Source organism: Phascolarctos cinereus, unplaced genomic scaffold (genome assembly GCF_003287225.1).
Source record: "Phascolarctos cinereus isolate Bilbo 61053 unplaced genomic scaffold, phaCin_HiC Scaffold_2;HRSCAF=192, whole genome shotgun sequence".
Lineage (NCBI taxonomy): Eukaryota > Metazoa > Chordata > Mammalia > Diprotodontia > Phascolarctidae > Phascolarctos > Phascolarctos cinereus.
The window spans coordinates 131,207,363-131,230,575 of record NW_027555625.1 but is presented as its reverse complement, the minus strand read 5'-3'; the positions used below and the strand labels follow the sequence as shown (position 1 = coordinate 131,230,575).

The window sequence follows — 23,213 nt, the reverse complement described above, 5'->3', positions numbered from 1 at the left end:
TGTAAAGTTATTCATTTGTAAAGTAAGAATGCTGGACTAGTGGATCTTCTAGAGATGACGAGACTAGATGTTTCTTTCAGATCTTAACTCTGGAACCTTATTGTACCAGGTAAATAAACAATTTATAGGACTGATATTACATGTTGTTTTTTTCATATTTGAGATTTTATTTTTTAAAATTACATGTAATAACAATTTTAACTTTTTAAAAAAAATTTTGAGTTCCAAATTCTCTCCCTCCCTCTCTCCCTTTCCCCCTTTTTGGGAAGGCAACTTGATACAGATTATACATGTGCAGTCATACAGAGTGTTTTTCCATATTGCTATGTTGCAAAATAAGTAAATAAACCACAGACAGAAAAAAAAAGAACCCAATAAGAAAAATAAAGTTATTTTTAAAAAGTACGCTTTTGTCTGCGTTTGGACTTCATTAGTTCTTTCTCTGGAGGCGGATAGCATTTTTCATCATAAGTCCTTTGGAATTGTCTAGATCATTGTATTTCTGAGAATAGCTAAGTCATTCACAGTTGATCATCATACAGTATTGCTATTACTATATACAGTGTTCTCCTGGTTTGCTTACATCAGTTTGCATCAGTTCATGTAAGCCTTCCCAGGTTTTTCTGAAACCATCCTGCTTGTACTTTTTTTTTTTGAGGCAATCACACAGCTAGTGAGTGTTATGTGTCTGAGACCGGATTTGAACGCAGGTCTTCCTGACTCCAAGGCCAGAGCTCTATCCACTGTGCCACCTAGTTGCCCCTTGTCATTTCTTATAGCACAGTATAGTATTCCATCACAATCATATTCACAACTTGTTCAGCCATTCTCCAATTGATGGACATGTCCTCAATTTCCAGTTCTTGATCACCACAAAAAGAGCTGCTAGAAATATTTTTGTACATGTAGATCTTTTCTGGGTTTTTTTTTTTAAAGTGTCTTTGAGATACAGACCTAGTAGTGGTATTGCTCAGTCAAAGGATTGGTTGTTATCCATCATTTTCAGAGAGGACCAACATGACATCACTGTACTAGAGTCAAGTTTCAGTGTATCCGACTGTGGCTGATCAGACCAATATGAGCTTGCAATGCTCTACTCCAGGTCGGCCACAAATAGTCCATGTGAACCTTTGGGGTGGATTCTCTAAGTCTGCATATCTTATGTTTCTCTTGAGCTATTTCAATTCTGCTTTGCTTATAGAGACAGCACCTTCTCTGATGAGGGCACACCATGCTGTGTGTTCCTGTGCCAGTGTCTCCCATGTCACCCAATCAATTCCAAAGTCTTTAAGAGAGACCTTAAAAGTGTCCTAGTATTGCTTCTTCTGACCACCAGTTGAACGCTTGCTCTGTGTGTGTTCTCCATAAAATAGTCTTTTTGGCAAGCATAGGTTTTGCATTTGAACAATGTGGCCAGCCCATCGGCGTTGTGCTCTCTGAAATAGAGTTTGAATGCTTGGCAGTTTAGTTCAAGAAATGCAAAGTTTTATAGCCCTTTGGGCAAAGTTCCAAATTATTCTCCAGAATAGTTGGATCGATTCACAACTCTACCAACAATGTATTAGTGTCTCAATTTTTCCACATCCCCTCCAACATTTGTCATTTTCCTTTTCTGTCATACTAGCTAATCTGACGGGTATGCGGTGACACTTCAGAGTCATTTTAATTTGCGTTTCTCCAGTGATTTAGAGCATTTTTTCATATGACTATAGGTAGCTTTGATTTCTTCTTCTGAAAAGTGCCTGTTCATATCTTTTGACCATTTATCAATTGGAGAATGACTTGTATTCTTATATATTTGACTCAGTTTTCCATATATTTGAGAAATGAGGCCTTTATCAAAGAAACTTGCTATAAATTTTCCCCGTTTTCTGCTTTCCTCCTATCTCGCCTGCATTAGTTTTGTTTGTGCAAAACCTTTTTAATTTAATGAAATCAAAATTATCCATTTGTATTGAGGCAATGGGGTTAAGTGACTTGCCCAGGGTCACACAGCTAGTGAGTGTTATGTGTTTGAGACCGCATTTGAACTCAGGTCTTCCTGACTCCAAGGCCACTGTGCCACCTAGTTGCCTAGTTGTATCCATTATGTATCCCATAATGCTCTCTATCTCTTGTTTGGTCATATATTCTTCCCTTATCTATAGATCTGACAGGTAAAATATACTATGTTCCCCTAATTTGCTTATGAGATTACCTTTTGTGTTTAAATCATATACCTTTTTTGAATTTATCTTGTTGTACAGTATGAGATGTTGGTCTATACTTAGTTTCTGCCTAACTGATTTCCAGTTTTCCCAACAATTTTTGTCAAAAAATGAGTTTTTGTCCCAAAAGCTTGGATCTCTGTGTTTATCAAAACTAGATTACTATGGTTATTTACTACTGTGTATTGCGTACCTAATCTATACCACTGATTCAGTACTCTATTTCTTAGTACCAGATTGTTTTGATGACTATCACTTTAAAATACATTTTGAGATATGGTACTGCTAGACCACCTTCCTTCACATTTTCTTTTCATTGATTCCCTTGATATTCTTCACCTTTTGTTCTTCCAGATGAATTTTGTTATTATTTTTTCTATAAAGTAGCTCTATAAAATACTTATTTTTGGTAGTTTCATTGGTATGGCATTGAATAAGTAAATTAAGACAGAATTGTCATTTTTATTATATTGGCTCAATTAATGTTTCTTCAGTTGCTTAGATCTGATTCTATTTGCATAAAAAGTGTTTTATAATTGCATTCATAGAGTTCCTAAGTTTGCCTTGGCAGGTAGACTCCTAAGTATTTTATATTGTCTGCAGTTATTTCAAATGGAATTTCTCTTTCTTTCTTTTCCTGCTGGACTTTGTTGGTAATATATAGAAATGATGATCATTTATGTGGGTATCCTGCAACTTTGATAAAGTTGCTAATTATTTCAACTAGTTTTTTAGTTGATTCTGTAGCTATGTCATCATATCATCTGCAAAGAATGGTAGTTTTATTACCTTATTGTCTATTCTAATTCCCCTTTTCTTCTCTTATTGCTATGGCTAGCATTTCTAGTACAATATTAAATTGTAGTGGTGACAATGGGCATCCTTGCTTCACCCCTAATCTTATTAGGAAGGCTTCTAGATTATCCCCATCATACATAATGCTTACTGATGGTTTTAAAAAGATACTATTTATCACTTTAAGGAAAATTCCTCTTTACTTATGCTTTCTAGTGGTTTTTTAAAAATAACTATGAGTATTGTATTTTGTCAAAAGCTCTTTTTTGCATCTGTTGGGGTAATCATATGATTTTTGTTGTTTTTGTCATTGATATGGTCAAGCATGCTGATAGTTTTCCCAATATTGAAATACTTGGTATAAATCTCACGTGATCGTAGCATATGATCTTTGTGATATATTCCTATAATCTCCTTGCTAGGATTTTATTTAAAAGTTTTGCATCAATATTCATTAGGGTAACTAGTTTACAGTTTTCTTACTCTCTTTTTGCTCTTTCTGATTTAGGTATCAACACCATATTTGTGTTGCAAGAGGAATTTGGTAGCACTCCTTTGCCCATTTCCCCAAATAGTTTATATAGTATTTGGAATTAATCGTTTTTTAAATGTTTGGTAGAATTCACTTGCGAATCTATCTGGTCCTGGGGATTTTTTCTTAGTGAGCTCATTTGTGGCTTGTTTCTTTTTCTAAAATAGGATTATTTAAATATTCTGTTTCTTATTCTATTAATCTGGGCAATTTATATTTTTGTAAATATTCTTCCATTTCATTTAGATTGATAGATTTATTGGCATATAATTGGGCAAAATAGCTGCTAATAATTACTTTAGTTTCCTTTTCATTGGTGGTGAATAACAGCTTTTATTTTTGATACTGGTAATTTAGTTTTCTTCTTAAAAATCAAGTTAACCAATGTTTTATCTATTTTGTTTTTTCATAAAACAAGCTCTTCGCTTTATTTATTAGTTCAATGATTTTCTTCCTTTCAATTGTATTAACTTCTCCTTTGATTTTCAGGATTTCAAATTTGCTGTTTAACTGGGGCTTTGTTCTTTTTCTAGTTATTTATAGTTGCATGCCCAATTCATTGATCTGCTCGATCTCTATTTTATTGATGTAAGCATGTAGGGATAGACATTTTCCCCTCAGCACTACTTTGGCTACATCCCATAAATTTTGGTATGTCCGTGTTAAGTTTTGAATAAAACATTCAGTTGTAAAAAATAGAGAATTTTTCTGGCAGGTTCTGTCAAGGGACACAAGGGCAAAGAAGGGCAAGGCTTGGGGCTAATGAAAAACAAGTCCCAGTGCTTGGTAGTTATGCCTAGGCCTCACCCTGATGTGTTGGAAAGGGCAGTGGATTTGGAGCAAGGCTGCTGGTGAATGTTTAACAACCAGCTCTTCCCCTGACCCCAAAATATTGTGTGCAGTTTAAGTTTAATCTGCATGATTAACATTTTTCTCCATCACTTTCTTGTCTAGAAAATCAGCAAAACAATAAATCAAGTCCTAATTTGTAGCTTTGCTGATTACAGAGGTGTTAATGCTCACACTGAACATTTAACAACTGGCTTTCCTGGTCCTGAGGTGGCTCCAGCACACCACAAATTTGTGGTCAGAGGGCTTGAATTTGAATTCCACTTGTATGACCATAGCCAAATCACTTCTGTTTTCTGAGCCTCAGTTTCTCCTTTTGTAAAACATAGAAGTTGAATGAGATAACCTCTAAGTCATTTTCCATCTTTAAATTCTCTGATGGGATATACAGGCACCACATTTTCTTGAGTGTAAGGTTGAAAAGGTACTTGAGGAAATCCATATTCCAAAAAATTGTTTCTGGTTTAAAAGATATATCAAAATAGGATCATTTGCTCTTAAGAATTTGATCTTTCTTTTATATAAAAAAAGAAAATTCTCAGTCCAGGGGAAAGAAGTGAATGATATTTTGGTGGCCCTAGGACAGAGGTATGCTTTAGGCCACCCTAAAGTTTATTTAGCCTTAAATGAGTTAGCAGTGAATGTGATATTGTAGCCAAAAAATAAAAAAAATTAATTTAGGCTACATTAAGAGAAGCACATATAGCATCTGCAATGAAAGGTGTTAAAGGGTCATAGATTTGGACATGGAAGGGAGCTTATTTTACAGATGAGGAAACTGAGGCCTGAAGTGGTTAAGTGACTTGTCCAAGGTCACGCATTAAGTGGCCAAACCAGACCGTCTGACTCCAGATCTGTTTTTTCACTGATTCCTCAAGATCTGCCTCCCCGAAAGTCTCACTCTCCTCTACCCTGGCCAGAACCTATCTGGAGTACTGCAACAGTCTGGGGCAGCACGTTAGGATGGATCACTTCATACTGCAGTATGTCCAGAGGAGGGCACCCAGGACAGTGAGGGTGCAGGAGACCATGTCAAAGCTGCATTGGTCAAACCTGAGACCTCTGACTCTAAATCCAAATTATGTCACACTGCCTTGACTTGTTCTGCTTGGCCCCAGAGGACAGAATGAGGACCATTGGGTGAAAATAATGAGGAAGCCCACCTTAGCTCAATCTAAGGAGCAATTGCCTACTGATTAGACCTCTCTGCTCTGAGACCACTACTCAAAGTCCTCAAGCAAAAGATGGAGTATGTTTGTCAGAAGGGATTCGTGCTCAGGTATTAGCCGGACTATGTGATCTCTCAGGGCCCTTCCAACTAGAAAAGTCTATGATTTGATGGTTCAAATCCCCAGTCTTCTTTTGTACTATTTGTTCGTGGGAAATGAAAGAGAATTTATCCCTCATAATTTGAAGAGGCATGCTTTATTGTAAAGTGTGTAAATTCTTTTAAAAACGCACTTTACACAATGACCATGGCAATGAAAATGTCAACAACCAACAAAAGTAATAAAATAATAACTGTATAATTGCAATGACCAAGGAGCTGGCCCTGGAAAAGAGTTGAGAAAATGTACCTCCCTCCCTTCTTTGCAGTCCTGGGTATCTATGCGTGCTGAATATTGCATACACTGCCAGACTTAGTTTATGTATTGGCTGGCTTTGCAAAATTTTTCCCAACTTAAAAAAATCTTCATTACAAAAGACAAGTTACTGGGGGATGGGAGGGGGAGGAACATATTCAGAAATAAAGATGATGTTCTCATTCTCATCATTCTCATCATTTCTTCCTCAGTTTCTCTGAAACTGTTCCTTTCCTAATTTCTTATGGTACAAAAATATTCCATTACACTTACATACAATCATTTGTTCAGCCATTCCCCAACACATGGTCATCTTCTTAGTTCCCAGGTCTTTGCCACTACAAAAAGAGCTTCTATAAATATTTTTGTAATTATAGGGCCTTTCTCTCTTTCTTTGATCTTTTTAGACTATAGGTCTAGTAGTTTATTTCTGGGTCAAAATGTATTAAAATTCAGTGATGGCTCTACAGAATAATTGTCCAAGTTCACAGTTTCATCCAGAGTGTAATAATGTACCTGTTCTCCTCCAACCCATTACTTGTCATAGTTGTGGTATATGAATGTAATGGAATACTATTGTTCTATAAGAAATGATGAATAGGCAGACTTCAGAAAAACCTGGAAAGACTTGTATGGTCTGATGCTGAGTGAAGTGAGCAGAACCAGGAGAACATTGTACATAGTAACAGCCAAGTTGTATGATGACTAATATTGAAAGATTTAATCCTTCTTAGCAATACAAGGATCTAAGACATCTCCAAAGGCCTCGTGATGGAAAATACTATCCACATCCAAAGAAAGAACTATGGAGTTTGAATGGAGATGGAAGCATACTATTTGCTATTTTTTTTCTTCTGTTGAGTTTTGTTTCCTCTTTCTGGTGGTCCTCCTATTGGTTCTAATTCTTATAACATCACTAATGTGAAAATATGTCTAATAGGAATGTATATGTATAGCCTATATCAGATTGTGTACTGTCTTAGGGAGGGAGGTGGGGAGGGAGAGGGAGAAAAATTTAAAACTCAAAAGCTTATGGAAGTAATTGTTATAAATCAAAATAAATTAATTTTTAAAAAAAGGAAGCCAGAGACTTGAGGCCCAGTCTCAGGCTCATTGAGGACAGCCCATGTGCTTGCCATAATATGGGTATAGTTGCCATTGATTCTGGAGACAGAGGAGGGGGAGGAAAGGAGGAGAATTCATCAGGTGGTTCTTACAGAGTCTGCTGTGAGCACTATGGGTAGGTGCTCCTCTACCTGAGGGGACATCCTGCTATCAGTCCCATGGTTATGGCAGATTAATAACTGTAGCAGCATGAGTGTTCCATTGCTTCTGATTCAATCATACCATCAGGAACACATTAAGAATGGGGATCTCCAAACATCTAGCTGCATCAGCTCCCTAAGCCCTAGTCTGTTGCATTAGTCCTGTGTCTGGATTATACTTGAGTTGTAATTGGAAAATTTCACCATCTTAGAGCTTGGGTCCTAGGAATCTCTATTCTGAGGACCAGCCTCACTAAGTTCAGAGAAATTTAGAGAAGTTCTCTAGCTAGGCCAAAGGGTGATGAATTTTTTTGACCATTGCAACTCTCAAAGACCAACTACTAAGATATGGAGAGGCAGTAATCTGTATAGATGGAAGGAATGCCTACACTCATGAATCTACAAAACCTAGAAGGATGAAGGTAGGAGCTTTCAAAGATTTGACACATTTGTCATGCCATAGTATGTAAGCTCTTTGGAGACTAGGGACTTTCACTTTTGTCCTTGTGTTTCCAAGTACAGTGCTCTGTGCTGCTTTCAGGGCTGATGTATCCTGGTCAGAACAACCCGACCTCTGCAGAGTTATAGGGAAGTGTGCGACAGAGATTGAATAAGTGAATGGTGAATAGGTTCTGAGAAACTGACAGGAGCTCATTCGTAGTTGCTTTGTTTTCACTTTCTGCTTTCCTTTCCTTTCCTTTCCTTGTATTTTATATGAAAATGGGAGGAGGGATAGAAGGGGGAATCACTAGCATTTATATAATACTTTAAGGTTTTCAAAGCATTTTACTAATATTATCTCATTTGGTCTTCACAACAACCCTGGGAGGTAGATTATCTCAGAGTGGTCCATCTCAGAGTGATAATGCCCTTGGCCTTGAGGAAACCGTCCTCAAATAGTGGGATAAGAAAGGGGGAAAGGGCCGAAAGAGTACCTAAGTTACTCTCTTGTGCATCCTTAGCACAAAAGGGAAAGTAGTGCACATAGGCAAAAGGCCAAAAGAGGAGTCATATTTAATTTTACAGTTGAGGAAACTGAGGATGAGAGAAGTTAAATGACTCACCCAGAGTCATAAGTGTCTGAGGAAAGATTTGAGCCCAGCTCTTCCTGACCTAACCTGTCCAGGACTCTATCCGCTGCTGTATATAGCTTTAAAAGAGCTATATACAGGGTAGCCAATCAGAAGCTCACATGGCAAGTGCGAATTTCCCTCCGTGTCTTGTGTGGTCCACGGTTAGGTCTTGTACTGCTTGATCAGAAAGTCCATTCCATTGGGGATCCAAGTGGTGATGATGCATTCTTTAGTGTTTGCCCCAAAGCTTTGTAATTGATCCTTTAAAACTGATGGGCATCTTCAAGACAGGCCTTTATTCAATTTTTTATTGCATTGAATTAAATTCTCATTGTTTTCCAAAAAGGTTTTGGCTTCTGTCCTTGGAACTCTCCAGTTTCTATTGTTCATTTCTTCCCCACCCATCTCCAGGGTGATCTGTTAGCCAAATGTGGGAGCAATTACAATTATATAAAGATTTCTTTTTGTCGCTAACAAACATGGGTACTCATAGAATATAGCTATAATTATTTTAGGGGATCTTGTTTAACATGCAGTTTAATATTAAAGACAGATTCAGGAAGGGCTTGTTCAGACATGGGATATATTGACTCTACCCCCAACTCACAGGGGTCTCTGTTTACTGGCATATAGGTCATGCTGAGTCCCTACTGGGTTGGAGTAATTCAGATAATGACAGTGATACCTCACATTTCTATTGCACTTTGAAGTTTACAAAGTACTTTTTTCCATAGAAACTTTGTAAAGTTGGTATTGTTACTACTAGCAGTATTTATATATCACTTGAAGATTTTCAAAGTGCTTTATAAATATTATGCCTATTATTATATCATATTTATCATACATTTATATATTATAGTTATATATTATAATATAACCACTTATATTTATAAATATTTGAGCCTTACAACAATCCTGGGAGGTAGGTGCTATTATTATTCCTGTTTCATAGATGAGAAACTGAGGCAAGTAGGGGTTAAATGATTTGCCCAGGATCACACAACTAGTAAGTGTTTGAGGCTGGATTTGAACTCAGGTTTTTCTGATTCCAGGAAGCCACCTAGTTGCCCAAGTTGATAAAGCAAATATTATCAACCCCATTTTGTAGATGAGAAAACTGAGGCTCAGGTTAAGTAATTAGTCAATCAAAAGGTGTTTATTAAGCACCTATTCTGTGCCCAGTGCTGTGTTACATTGTAATAATAAAAATAGCTAATGTTTATGTAGGGCTTTAAAGTTTGCCAAGCTCTGTATACATTTTAGTTCATTTGGTCCTCAAGATAGTCTTATGAGGTAGATACTACAGATATTAGCCTCTACCCCCACCTTCCCACTCCATACTTTACATCTGTAAACTGAAGAAACTGTAGCATAGAGAGCTTGTATGATTTTCCCATGGTCACGTAGCTAATATGTTTGTCAGTTGGAGGCAGAATTTAAAACCACATCTGCCCGACTTGAAGTCTAGCATTCCTTCCAAGACCCCATGCTGCTTGTCTAGTGTATAGCCCAGTTGCGTGCCTTAGCTGGAAGACGCGTCTTTGACAAGCGTGTTGCAAATGCTGAACCCAAAAGATCATTTTTGACTCCTCTGAAACAATGCTGCCTGTTCTGGGACTCTGGGGCAGGGTACCAACACAACCCACAGCCTCAGACAGACAAGACACCTAATGGGAAACACAGACACTGCCTACTCTCGGCCATCTTCTCTTGAGGGTAGCCACACCTGTAGAACCCATGACACAAAGAGAGAAAGGCAGACCCTAGGGCCACTAAGCCACTGCTGGATTTAGAATTGGAAGATGTGGCTTTGAATCCTCATTCTGTCACTTGCTACCTGAGTGATATTGGCAAGTCACTGCCTTTCTGCGGCCTAAGTTTCTTGCTGTATAAATCAGAGGGTTGAAGAAGATGATGTCCAAGGTCTCATTTCACTCTAAATTCTGTGATCCTGTGAACCCAAAACCCTACCCATTTCCTTCTTCTTCATTCACAGTTGGCTTTCACTGTTCCATGAGGGCCTGCATACACCTGCACCGCCTGTATTGCTTGATACCTCTACATATCTTAGTTGAACATAGCCCTGGGTGTTTGCAAAGATGTTGGGCTAAAAATGACCCCTCTTTTTGCCTTTTGCCTATGTGCACTGCTTTCCCCTTTGTGCTAATGCACCAGACAGTAACTTAGGTATTCATTTGTCCCTTTCCCCCTTTCTTAGCCCACTACTTGAGGACAGTTTTGTCAAAGCCGAGGGCATTATCACTTTGAGATGGGCCACTCTGAGAGTAGATCAAAGCCTGTGATGGCATAGGAGAAGGTCAACAGGTCAGATGCTTAGGTTAAATATGAGGTTGAACAGAGCAATCTACAGAGCTCTCCATGCTAGCTTTATTTTTATGGGACAGCCATCTAATTTCTCTGAGCCTAGGTTTCACCATTTGAAACTCCCCCTGATGCCCATAGACCATTTCATAGGAGGTACTGGACCAGTAGGAGAGAAAGCATTTAGCCAGGAGTAGAAACATCCATGAGAGGATAGACATGGATACAGAAAGATAGTAATCCAATATAGTTGGCAGTTTCAAGAAGTATGACCCTTAGAAGTAGAGAAGAGAGCTGGTGATGGGCTCAAGAAAGGGACTGCCTCCAGGGTCCCAGCTGAATGGCCCACCTAGCACAGATACTATGCCCAAGGGGAGCTGCAAGAGGACTTTACAAAGAGAGAAAGGACTTCTAGACTGTGCATTACACGGGTTGTGAGTTACCCTTTGTCACATGTCTACGTGTTTGCCATAGTACTATCATTGTATTTTGTTTAAGTCTACTCTTCTCATGCTCCCACTGCATCTGGGGCCATCTCCAGTCATCCAGATCTATATCTGGCCACTGGACCCAGATGGCTGTGGAGGAGAAAGTGAGGCTGGTGATTTTGCAAAGCCTTCCCTCACTTAAATCCAATTCACTTGCAAGTGAATCACCTTCCTGGTGCCATGGTCCTCTTCAAGAATGAAACGCAAACAACAACAGCTCTTCTCATAAATTCTGTGTATATTTATTGGAGACATAAAGTTTGGGGTTATTTTTTGGGGGTAGGGGGAATAATTTTGTACCAACTTTTCTTACTATGCTATCTTAATAAATGCCTTTGGTAAAGAATAATTAAGTCTCCTAGCTGTTGGTTAATGGGAAGCATACCAACGCCGGCTTATTAGATACAGTGGTAGAAGTAGTGACCCACAATTGTTGTTCAGTCGTGTCCAACTCTTCATGACTCTATCCTGGCAAAGATACTAGAGTGGTTTGCCATTTCCTTCTCCAGCTCATTGGACAGATGAGAAAACTGGGGCAAACAAGATTAAGTGTGCAGGGTCACACAGCTAGTAAGTGATTGAGATTAGTTTTGAACTAATGAAGATGAGTCTTCCTGATTCCAAGTCCAGTGCTCTATCCATGGTGCCACCCGCAGGGTTACCCCTAAAACCTGAGACAACAGCTGCTCCTCTGTGGACCCAATCTGCAAGTGTGGCTGTGAATTGGGGAAGTAGCCTTTGGGGTGCGTGTGTTAAGATATTTAAAATACTGATTCTGTCATCCTATGCCTTAGGCACATCTCCTAACTTTATGTCATCTGAAAATTTTATAAACATACCATAAAAACTTTTACAAGTCACCAACAAAAATATTAACTAGAACAGAGACAAAAATATATTTCCTGGAACCTTCCACCGGAGACTTCTATCAAAGTTTACATGGGAATCATTAGTAGCTACTCTTTGGGTCTAATCATTTAACCAATTCTATATACACCTAACTTTACTGTCACCTAGCCCACATTGCTTCATCACGTCCATAAGAATAGCATGGGAGACTTTACACAATGCTTTGATAAGATCTGGGTAAAATATATCTGCCCCATTACCTTTATCTAGTGGTCTAGTAACATTGTCAGGAAAGGAAAAGAAGTTAGTCTTTCCTGAACTCTTCTTGCTAAGTCTTGCCAGCTATTTCCTTCCGTATTCCCTTATTTTCTCCTTTGCTTCTTTCCCCTCTCCTTTTCTTCCTTCTTTTCTTTTCTCCTTTCTCTTTTTTTCCCACTTTGCAGTGGCCCTTTTTGATCATTATTTGTTTTTTTAGAAGGTGACTCACTATCCCTTTAATTCTAGAATTTCATCAGGAATTTAAGGAACTCACTGGCTCACAGCTGACAGACTCTATATTTTATTCTCTTCTTTTGTAAATGGGGACAAATATTTATTCTTTTTTTTTTGCCAAAACTTTTTTTATTGCTTTCTTTTGATTTATCAACAATCACTTCCATATGCTTTTGAGTTTAAAAACAAATATTCTTGAACCTGGAAGCATCTCCCCCTTTCTCCATATTTCCTCAAAAATTACTTTTAGTGACTCAGTAGTCAAACCCACCAGTTCTGGCCAGGTGACTTAAACTCATCAAAAGAGATAATGAATACAAAAATTTTTGCAAACTTAGCCTTATAAAATTGAGCTATTATCATTATCATTATCATGAGCAGCTAAGTGCTGTCATTATCTCCTAATATATCTTAGTTTCCAACTTCCTATTAGCCATTTTTGTTCTGGACTTTTCAATGCAGAGATTATTTTCCTAGGGAGAGAAAACAGAAGTAATATAAAAGCTGAGTAAGTCTGCCTTCTCCTCAATGATAGTTATCAATCAACTAATCAATACTAATCGTTTATTAAGCATCTACTACATGCCAGGCACTATGCAAAGTGCTATTCCATCTACCCTAAGCGTGCAGTTCTATCTCTTCTTTGCATGCATAAAATCTTTCGTTTTATGCAGTTGAAATGATCTATTTTGTCAACCCACAAGCGTGTATTAAGCACCTACTAAGCATCTGGCATTGTATTAAGCATTGAAGGCACAGACAAAAGTGAAACAGTCCCAGTCTTGCCTTTTATGATCACTTCTCTCCCTTGCTTGGTTGAGAACCCTCCCCCTAGATTAAAGAAAAGAGAAGAATTTAGGACCAAAGAAGCTATAGAGAAGCAAGTTTGATTATATAAAATTGAAACCTTTTTTGCACAAACAAAACCATTGCAACCAAAATTATAAGGAAAGCAGAAAATCTGAAAAAATATTGCAACAATTATCTCTGATAAAGGCCTCATTTCTTAAATATATAAAGGTCTGAGTTAAATTTATAAAAATACAAGTCATCCCTCAGTTGATAAATGGTCAAAGGATATTGAAGCTATCTAAAGTTATATGAAAAAATGCTCTAAATCACTATTGATTAGAGAAATGCAAATTAAAACAACTCTGAGGTATCACTTCATACCTATCAGATTGGCCAGTGTGACAAAAAGGAAATGTTCGATGTTGGAGGGGGTGTGGGAAAACTGGGACACTAATGCACTGTTGGTGGAGTTGTGAACTAATCCAGTCATTCTGGAGAGCAATTTGTGAACTATGCCCAAAGGGCAATAAAACTGTGCATACCTTTTGAGCCAGCAATACCACTGCTAGATTTATATCCCAAAGACATTTTAAAAAAAAAGGGGAAAAAGACCTATTTGTACAAAAATATTTATAGCAGCCTTTTTTGTGGTGGCTAAGAATTGGAAATCGGAGGGCATGTCCGTTAATTGGAGAATAGCTGAACAAGTTGTGGTATATGATTGTAATGGAATATTATCGTGCTATAAGAAATGACAAGCGGGATGATTTCAGAAAAACCTGGAAAGACTTACATGAACTGATGTATGGTGAAGTGAACAGAACCAGGAGAACACTATACACAGTAACAGCAATATTTTTTGATGAAGAATTGTGAATGACTTAGCTATTCTCAGCAATACAGTGATCCAAGACAATTAATCCCAAAGGACTGATGATGAAGCATACTGTCCACCTCCAGAGAAAGAACTGATATTATTTGAATACAGACTGAAGCATTCTGTTTTTAACTTTCATGTTTTCTTTTTTTCAAGTTTTCTCATACAAAATGACTAATATGGAAATGTTTTTTGTAATTGCACATGTATAATCTATACCTGATTGTTTACAGTCTCAGCAAGGGGGAAGAGAGGAAGAAAGGGGGAGATAAAATTTGGAACTCAAAACTTTAAATAAAACATTAAAAAATTGAAGAAAAAAAAAGAATCCTCCCCCTAACCAGAGATCAGAAAGGTACCTCTTTCTCTTCTCCTCCAACTTTTTATATAATGTGATCTTTTGTATTTAGGTCATTTGTCCATTTAGAGTTTATTGTGGCATAGAGTGCAAAATGTGGGGTTAGACGTAATTTCTACCAAACTGCTTTCCAGTTTTCCCAGGTGTACTTGCTGAATTGGGATTCCTTCCTCTAGTAGTTTGCTTCCTTGGGTTTATCAAGCAATGAAATATTGTGATTGCTTCTAGTTCATGCTCTTTTCTCCCCACTCTGTTCCATTGATCTGTGTTTCTATTTTCCTTTTTTCTTTTTTGGCTAGGCAATGGGGTTAAGTGACTTGCCCAGGGTCACACAGCTAGTAAGTATCAAGTGTCTGAGGTCGGATTTGAAATCAGGTCCTCCTGACTCCGGGGCCCATGCCCTGTCCCTTGAGCCACCTAGCTGTGCCCTCTGAGTTTCTATTTTCAAACAAGTAGGAAGGTAAATCTGGTCCTGCTATTCCAATTTCATTACTATTGCTTTTCATTATTTCCCTGAATATCCTAGACTTCTTGTTCCTTTAAATGAATTTTTGTTATTATTTTGCCTAATTTTATAAAACAACTTCTTGGTAGCACTAAATCTATAAATTAATTCATGTAGTATCATCATTTTTATTGTATTGGTACAGCAGAGGCATGGACATTGGATGTCTTTCGAAATTGTTTAGATCTTCCTCTATTTTTATAAAGTGTTTTATAGGTGCATTTATATACATATAACGTGTGTCTTAGTGGGTTAACACCCAAATATTTTATGCATTTTGTAGTTATTTTGAATGGAGTTTCTCTATCTGCTCCCCCTGGGTTTTGTTAGTAATATATAGCAAAACTATTCATTTATGTGTTTTTTTTATTCTTTTTTCCACCATATAGCCTCAGCTCAATGCTCAAGCCTCAGCTCCAATGAAGTATTCAGTACAAGTAATATAATCCACATTTTAGAGATAAAGGAACTGAGGCTCACAGACTCACTTGAGATCACGCAGCTAAGAAGCTGTGTGAAGTCCACAACTCAAACCCAATCCTCATAGTTCCAGATTCATCTCCCTTTTCATTCTACCACAGTCATTGATGCCAGTAATGCTAGATTAAATGCCAAATGAGAGAAGCAATATGGAACAATGGGGAAAACTCTGAATTTAAAATTAAAGGACCTGGGTTTGAATCTTGATTCTACTATTTCCTGCCTGTGATCTTTTTTGTTAAAATATGAATAATATTTTATTTTTTCCCCAATTACATGGATATTACATGTTTTTTAAAATTTCGAGTTCCAAATCTTGAACAAATCACAATCTTTCTGGACTTTGGTGTCCTCATCTACAAATGAGGGAGTTAGATGATATCCGAAGTCCCTTCTTGCTCTAAACCTATGGTTCTGTGATCCTGATTCTGCTATTTATCAGCCATGTGACCTTGGACAAGTCATTTCCTTTTTCTAGACCTCATTTTTTCTTATTGTAAAATGAGGGTGTTTTGACTAGCTGATCTCTAAAAGTCTCTTCCAGCTCTAAGTCCTATGATCCTACGAGTGATGCAAATACAAAGTACTGTAGGAGTTCAGAGAAATGGGATGCCGCAGTGTGGAACACTTCAGGAATCTGCCTAAATTCACCTTTGTACAGGGGCCCTGCTAATCTCCACCTCATTCTGGTGGGAGTGTTTGTGTTATAAAGCAAGCCCATTCAGTTGTTTGAAGTCCAGGGCTGATGAAGCTAAGGCCGCAACATCAGTCTTGCTGTGGGTCAATTTGTCTTGCCCTTTCCCATGCTCACAGATGGCATCCTTCACGCCAGCCAGCTGTCTCAGCAATGCAAGTCCTTGATTGGAAGAAGCACTGGCTCAGTACAGATATATCTTTGTCTTCTCTCTCCCTCACCTCCCTGTCTAGATTTCTTATTTCACTAGTGTTGAGAAATGGTGAGGAAATTTGTACCAGTGCAGCAAGTTATAGTTTTAAAGAATTGCTCGGTGCCGTGAGAGGTTAGATGACTTGACTGTACGTCAGAGGCAAGACTTAAAGCCAGCTCTTCCTGACTTTGGGACTAGCTTTCTCTCCATTATAGTTTATAGCAGAGCTGCTCTCTCTGTCTGGTGCTGTGGCCAAGAGGGGAATGAAGTGTGTCTAGTTACTAAATTACCATATTACTCTAACCCTTGCACCATGCCTATGAGTGGGTTGAAGGCTAACATCCAAAAGAATAGAAAATATTGTAGAAAACACTTTTAGTGATCCCAAGATGTTTGCTACCACACAGACTAGCACTGTTGGGTATAGGGAGAAACATATAAAGCTCCCATTCCAGTGATGCTGAGTAAGTAGCATAGTCATATATGAAATAGGTAGTGGATAGAATTCTGGCCTTGAATCGGGAAAACCTGGGTTTGAATCCTGCCAGAGACGCTTACTAGCTGGGGGACCCTGGGCAAGTCACTTACATTCTGAGCCTCAGTTTCCTCTTTGTAAAATGAGAAAAGTAATTGCATGTATATCACAGAGTTTTTGTGAGGAGTTTTCATGAGATAAAATAGATGTAAAATGTTTTTACTATTGTTTCAGCTGTATGTTGGTGATGTACCAATGACTAATCAGTTCCCTTTCAGACTGGTGGGGTTCCTCAGATCATAAGGACCTTTTCCCAGCTCCTTTCTTCTTGGTCATTTCAGAGGTTGTTGTTAGACGATTAGAGCTAGAAGGGAACATTTAGTCCAAACTTCACATTGTCTGGATGGAGAAATAGAAACCCAGAAGGGAGGAATGATTTCAAAAAGGTTACATAGAACCAAGATTGGGACACACTTCTCCTATCTTCCAGGTCCTCTAATTCTCCATTGCACACAGTTGTGTCTTCCATTTCACAGATGAGACCACTGAGGCTCCAAAAAGGACAACTGTATTGCCCACCTTTATGAACTTGGTTAATGTCATCACTGCTACTCAAACTCAGGTTTTCTCAATCCTAGCCTGGTGCTCTGGCTCCACTACACCACCCTAGTTCCTTTCCCCTGATATAAACAGAGTTTACAGTATTTACAAATGCCACTTGACATTTCAGGCAATCAGAAAATCCCCTTCTCCTTGACAACATCTGTTTCCCAGAATTCTTCAGTAAACATTTCCCACACCAATTCCTAAACAAAACTTGCACTCCCAGGGACTGGAGCATTAGAGTTAAATTGAAAGAAGAAAAATTAAAAAGAGAAAAAAAGAATCCTAGACTAAATTTTAGCACAACCCAGATTCTATCCCACTCCCTGCACCCTCCCTTATCAGTGAACACACCCACACCCAATGTTTAAAAGGCTTCTAGTGACACAGTGTCAGCCTAGTGTATTGTTGGTTCTCGGAAAGTCAGTGCCAGCAAGAATTTCCCAGTTCTGCTCTCCAATTGGTTTCCTACCTCAGAGATTGCAGCTTTCCCGGAGTGTAGGGGGTGTGTGGAGGGTGGTTGTCTCTCCCGCTTGTGCTACCTGCTACACCAGATTCATTGCTCCTTGTGAGGCAGGGAGATTCTCTGACCAGTGATCGTGAGAAGGTATCCAGAGGAAAGAGTAGGGAGTGAGAGGCATAGGGAGTGACAGTGAAGGGGCTGGTCTCCAGAGCTGAATTCTTGGCTAGAGGGAAAAGGATGTTTTGTAATATTTGGCTGGTGCATCTAGAGGCCAGACAGGAAGGGAGAGCTCAGTGGCCTCTCTGCAGAGGGGCAGTTCCTGAGTTCTCATCAACTTTGGCTTGGCCATTTAAAGCAATCTGGATTCTGATGCTTCACACCTCCCCCCCCACTTCTTCATTCAACTTCCCCCCTTCCCTGCTTTTCCCTCCCTTCATTCCTGACATTCTATAAAAATTTTCCCTCTGTGTAAACTTGGCTCAAGAGCTTTCACTCACTGAGAGTGAATTTTTCCTGTTACAAAGTTCAGTTTTTTAAAAGCCATCTATTGGCCGATTTAGTGCTTAGGACATTTTTGATGAATTTTCCCCCTGAACTGTGATGACAGAAACAAAACATACCATGTTTATTTTGTTATATTTCCTTCTTTTTTTTTTCCCCCATGGAAGGATTTTACTGCTGGTGAAAGATACAACTTACTTTGATGGACCCATGATCTCTCCCCTGGAGTAGATGGTGGTCCTTCACAGCTCTTCTCATCCATGCCTTTTTATAAATCCACCATAGAGGAGACACTTCTGGTCCTTTTAATGTCATGGGCGCCAGGTGGTACAGTGAGCAGAGTGCTGGACCCGGAGTCAGGAGGACAGCTGACATTTTGATTCTCTTGACATTGTGGTTTTCCATGATTTGTCACCATATTGAATCATCAGGAGAAACTTCTAAAAAGGAGGCAGCTCAGTGTCTGAGTGGGTAGAGTACAGGACTTGGAGTCATGAAAACCTGGGTTCTAATGCTGCCTTACACATTTACTAGTTGTATGAGCCTGGGCAAACTCTGTATGCTTGTTTTCTTGTCAATAAAATAGAGATAATAATGGTAAGGTAAACCTGATAAGGTTGCTGTGAGGGTCGAATGAAAGTGTTATTTTAAGTTCTGCAAACCTTGAAGCACTATATATATTCTAACTATGATGATAATGCTGTGGGCAAGAACAGCTTGGGAGCAGTTAAAGTACTATCCATGATATTTTCCATTTTTTTGGCTGTTGGCTTTCAACCTGTGGCTTTAAGGGTTACAGAGGAAGGAAGGAAAGAAAGAAGGACAGAAGGAAGGAAGGGAGAGACAGAGAGGGAGGGAGGAATGAAAGGAGGAAAGAAGGAAAGAAGAAAGGAAACATTCAAGCACCTACTATGTGCTTTGTGCTGTGCTCAGCTCTTTACAAATACATTTCATTTGATCCTTATAATAACCCTGAGAGTGGGTTATTTGGGGCAACTAGGTGGTGCAGTGGATAGAGCTCCAGCCTTGAAGTCAGGAGGACTTGAGTTCAAATACAGTCTCAGACACACAACAGGTACTAGCTGTGTGACCCTGGGCAAGTCACTTAACCCCAGTTGCCTAGCAAAAAAAAAAATAAACAAAATAAAAATAAACAAAGTGAGAGTGTTATTATTATCCTCATTTTACATTTGAGAAAACTTAGACAAACAAGTCAAATGATTTGTTCAGGGTCATACAGCTAATAAATGTCTGAGGCAGGATTTGAACTCCCAGGCTCTATCTACTGCATTGTATATGTGCTTCTCATATCCCAGAGTCTCACATAGTGGCCCCTACTTGGCCATGCAAGGCAGAAGGAAGGGTTCTGCCATAAAACAGGAGAAGCTCAGCTCAAAATCAGCCTCATGAGGTCACATGTACTCTTGGCTACTATGCCACATTTTTCATAACAAGGGATCTATTCCATGACAGTTATCACTTTACTACACTTTTTATTTTCCCTATTCAGAAGTGCACCAATCCATAATAGTTACTGGCACCTTTGTTGTGGGGCACCAGTCTTTGCTGCTGTCTCCCCATCCTCAGTCTAGTAGCTGATCTGTGGTGATCTTCTTCCCTTCTCTCTCCTCCACAGCCCCTCACCAGAAGCCAGAGGTGGGTTGGGTGTGGCATGATCTGAGGATGTGTTTCATTAGGCTCTGCCCTTGAGGCAAATCTGGTCTATGCATGCCTATGCTGGTAACATAAACCTTGCACCTATGGGCAGAATCATAACTAACATTTTCACTCCTTGGGTAAGTTTCACAACATGGAACTTGGGCGAGAACATGAAAAACCCATGTGAATCAACTTTTGAAGACAAATTTAGTTGAAGGGAAGGAATAAGGTCACTTGGGGTATAGCAAGGAGGTGGAGAGTGGGGAGCCTGAGACAGGAAGTATACACTATCTAGTAATTTCCTATTTGAATTCATTATTCTTGCCAGCCCAATGCTTACTCAGTTGTTTCTATATCGGTGAAGAAATTTAAAGTGTGATCAGTGCCTTGTAAATTTTGCCAACCTGGACAAAGCTCAAATCATCCATCCTAGTTATTGTGTTGCCTGTGGAAACAAACCTCCCTCCTTCCTATCATTTCAGACACTTGTAACCATTTTTGTCTATTCAAGCAGATAACTCTTATATAAACAAGTAGATACCCTAGTAGTAGTGCCTGCCCTCGGAGATTACCTCCCTTCACCATTTACTCTGTATATATCTTGTATAGTCATAGTTATTTGTTTGTCTCTCCAATTAGAAAGTGAACTCTTTGAAGGCAGGGACAATATTTATTTGCTTGTTTTTCTGTCTTTCCAGTGCATAGTAAGCACTTATTCAATGCTCATTGACTGACTGATTGTTTTAATGGGGGGGAAAGTCACTATATCACTGGATCTCTCAACACCAAATTCTCTTCAAGATAGCTTGAAAACCAGTTCCTAAATGCTCTTATTTATTTTTTGGGGGGTGGGATGGGAATGGGGAACACCTTTATTGGCAGGGTAGCTGGTCAGGTCCAGGCAGACACCATGCGCACCATCACCCACCCAATCATTGGCTACAGTTCAGAACTTCTAGAATTGTGTTTTGATCCCATCTGCCTCAGTGACCTTCCGGCACATTGGACTTCAGAGTCCTGCTTAGGGGCCAGCAAAACTCAGTGTCTCCAATCTGGACATCTTGGAAGCAGAGTGATAGGCACTTGTGGAACTTCTTGAATTGGTTGTCTTTGTGGATGTAATGCAGGTAGTCCTAGCAAATGGCAGTTGTCCTCTTCATCGTCATCTTGGTCACCATACCAGACAAGATCCTCCCTCAAATGGAGACATTCCCAGTGAAGGGACTGTTCTTGTCAATATAGTTACCCTTGATGGTCTCTTTGAGTATCTTGAAGCCAAGCCTAATGTTCTTGAAGCATCTGGGCAGCTTCTCTTTGGCTGTGTCCCCAAGCAGCTATATTCCCCCCATTTCTTGTTCCAGAAAATGTTTGGCTCCTTCTGGGAAGCATACGCTGTCTGCCATAAGACTTTGCTCTCTTCTACCTTTTGAACAGACAGAAAGAACCTTTAAGGGCTTTTAAACCTGTCACCTCCAGAGCAGATTTCTTCTGAATGTGGTCGGTCAGGTTCAGATAATATTCCTGATTACAAAATGATATAATTATAGGATTTAGAAGTGGAAAGGACAGTAGAGATATCTAATCCAACCCTCTCATTTTCCAGATGAGGAAACTGAGGTCCATAGAAATGAAATAACTTCTCAAGATCAGCAGGGTTACATGTAGGGGTCTCAAATTTCCCCTGAGGTTGGTGGAGTGGAGTTTCTAATAAGTGGCATCTCAGAGACACAGCCATTAGCCAGCTGTCTCAGGAAGGCGCTTACCGTTCTAGACTTTAAAACTGAAAGACTCCTCCCCACCAATGGGACAGAGAATGCTGAAACACTAACCAATGGCAGGATGGACCCAGACATAATTTGATCTCCTCTAGCCATCTTTCTGGGGGTTGGCAATCTGGAGGAGATCCAGTGACATATCCTCATCAGAGAACTCTTATTAGGGATCTCTACAATATTTCCATGTTCTTCCTGAACCCTGAATGTCCCCCTGTCTCCAAATTGTCATCCAAAAGCCAAAAAAATGACCACAAGATTTCACGGTAGAGGCAAGCTCCTAATTATTGGAGGGAGAAGTCAACTGTTCATCTTTATAAACCCTACTCCTCGCCTCCTCCCATCCCTCCCTCATTTCTCTTCTATATCCAAAAGGGTGGTACACTTCCTCTCAGCTGCAAATTGCTCATTATTGGGGTTTTTTTTTGACAAGTGCCAAAGTAAATCACAGCGCTTGGCTTTTCTATCACCTCTGTCCAAGGGGTTGACAATATCCCCATCCAATGATCCCCTGTCCTTCCTTACCCACTACCTTCACCCTCGGTAAGGCATTTAGGTCTTCTTTCCTAATTATTAATTAATTCCTAATTAGAGAGAGTGTATGGACCGAAGCACTGGATTTATGATCAGATAAAGTGAGTTCAAATACCAGCTCTGTAATTTACTAGCTGTGTGACCCTGGACAAGTTACATAGCCTCTCAGCCTCATCTGTAAAATGAAGATAAACATAGTACTTATCTTGCAGGATTGCTTTGGGGCTCAAATGAGATAATATATGTAAAATGCTTTGCAAACTTTAAATCTAGCTATTAGTTATTATTATCATTTTCTGATTATCTTCTGGGTAAGATCCTGCAATGTTCATACCTCGTATTCATCTCTCAATCCTACTTGCAAGGAAAGAGATGAATTATTTCAGATATTGCTCTAAGAGTTCAGGGGAGTGTGTTGGATTGAAATTTGAAATATGAAAAATTGGGTGAATTTTCCAGGTCCATGTTAATTCTGGCTCATCAATCACTGGATTCAGTCATCAGGTGATGGGAAGTAGACCTGGATATCAATCATATAAATCCCAGAAGCTCCTGCATACTGGAAGGTATGTGCAAGCTACTAAGACCTGAGCTCTAGGTTCTCACATCAGGGATTTTTTTCCCCCTTCAATCTCCTTGTAACACTTTTGCTATTTCCATGCCCACCTTAAAGCCTGATGAATGAACTGGATTCCCCTTTGAATGTGCTGTGTTCATAGAAAGGGTGATTTTCCAAGGTCAGAATATGTTATTTTCTTGGCAAACTCTGCCATTGGCAGGAAATGGACCCCAGTCTTGTAATAGCTGTTTATTATAGCACTTTAAAGTTTGCAAAGCACTTTATTTATGTTA

The 23,213-nt window shown here is 39.1% G+C and overlaps 1 protein-coding gene and 1 pseudogene across 2 annotated transcripts in view; both read right to left on the bottom strand.

Moving 5' to 3' along the window:
• Positions 1-18,098, bottom strand: part of TACC1 (transforming acidic coiled-coil containing protein 1) — a 178,473-nt gene extending 160,375 nt beyond the window's left edge. For both annotated transcript variants that reach the window (XM_078149588.1, XM_078149589.1), the window contains exon 1: positions 17,905-18,098. The gene's annotated coding sequence lies outside the window, so the exon portion shown is untranslated. The remainder of the gene's footprint in view (positions 1-17,904) is intronic.
• Positions 18,099-21,001: 2,903 nt separating this feature from the next.
• The window catches only part of LOC110207533 (small ribosomal subunit protein uS17 pseudogene), an 8,823-nt pseudogene continuing 6,611 nt past the window's right edge, over positions 21,002-23,213 (bottom strand).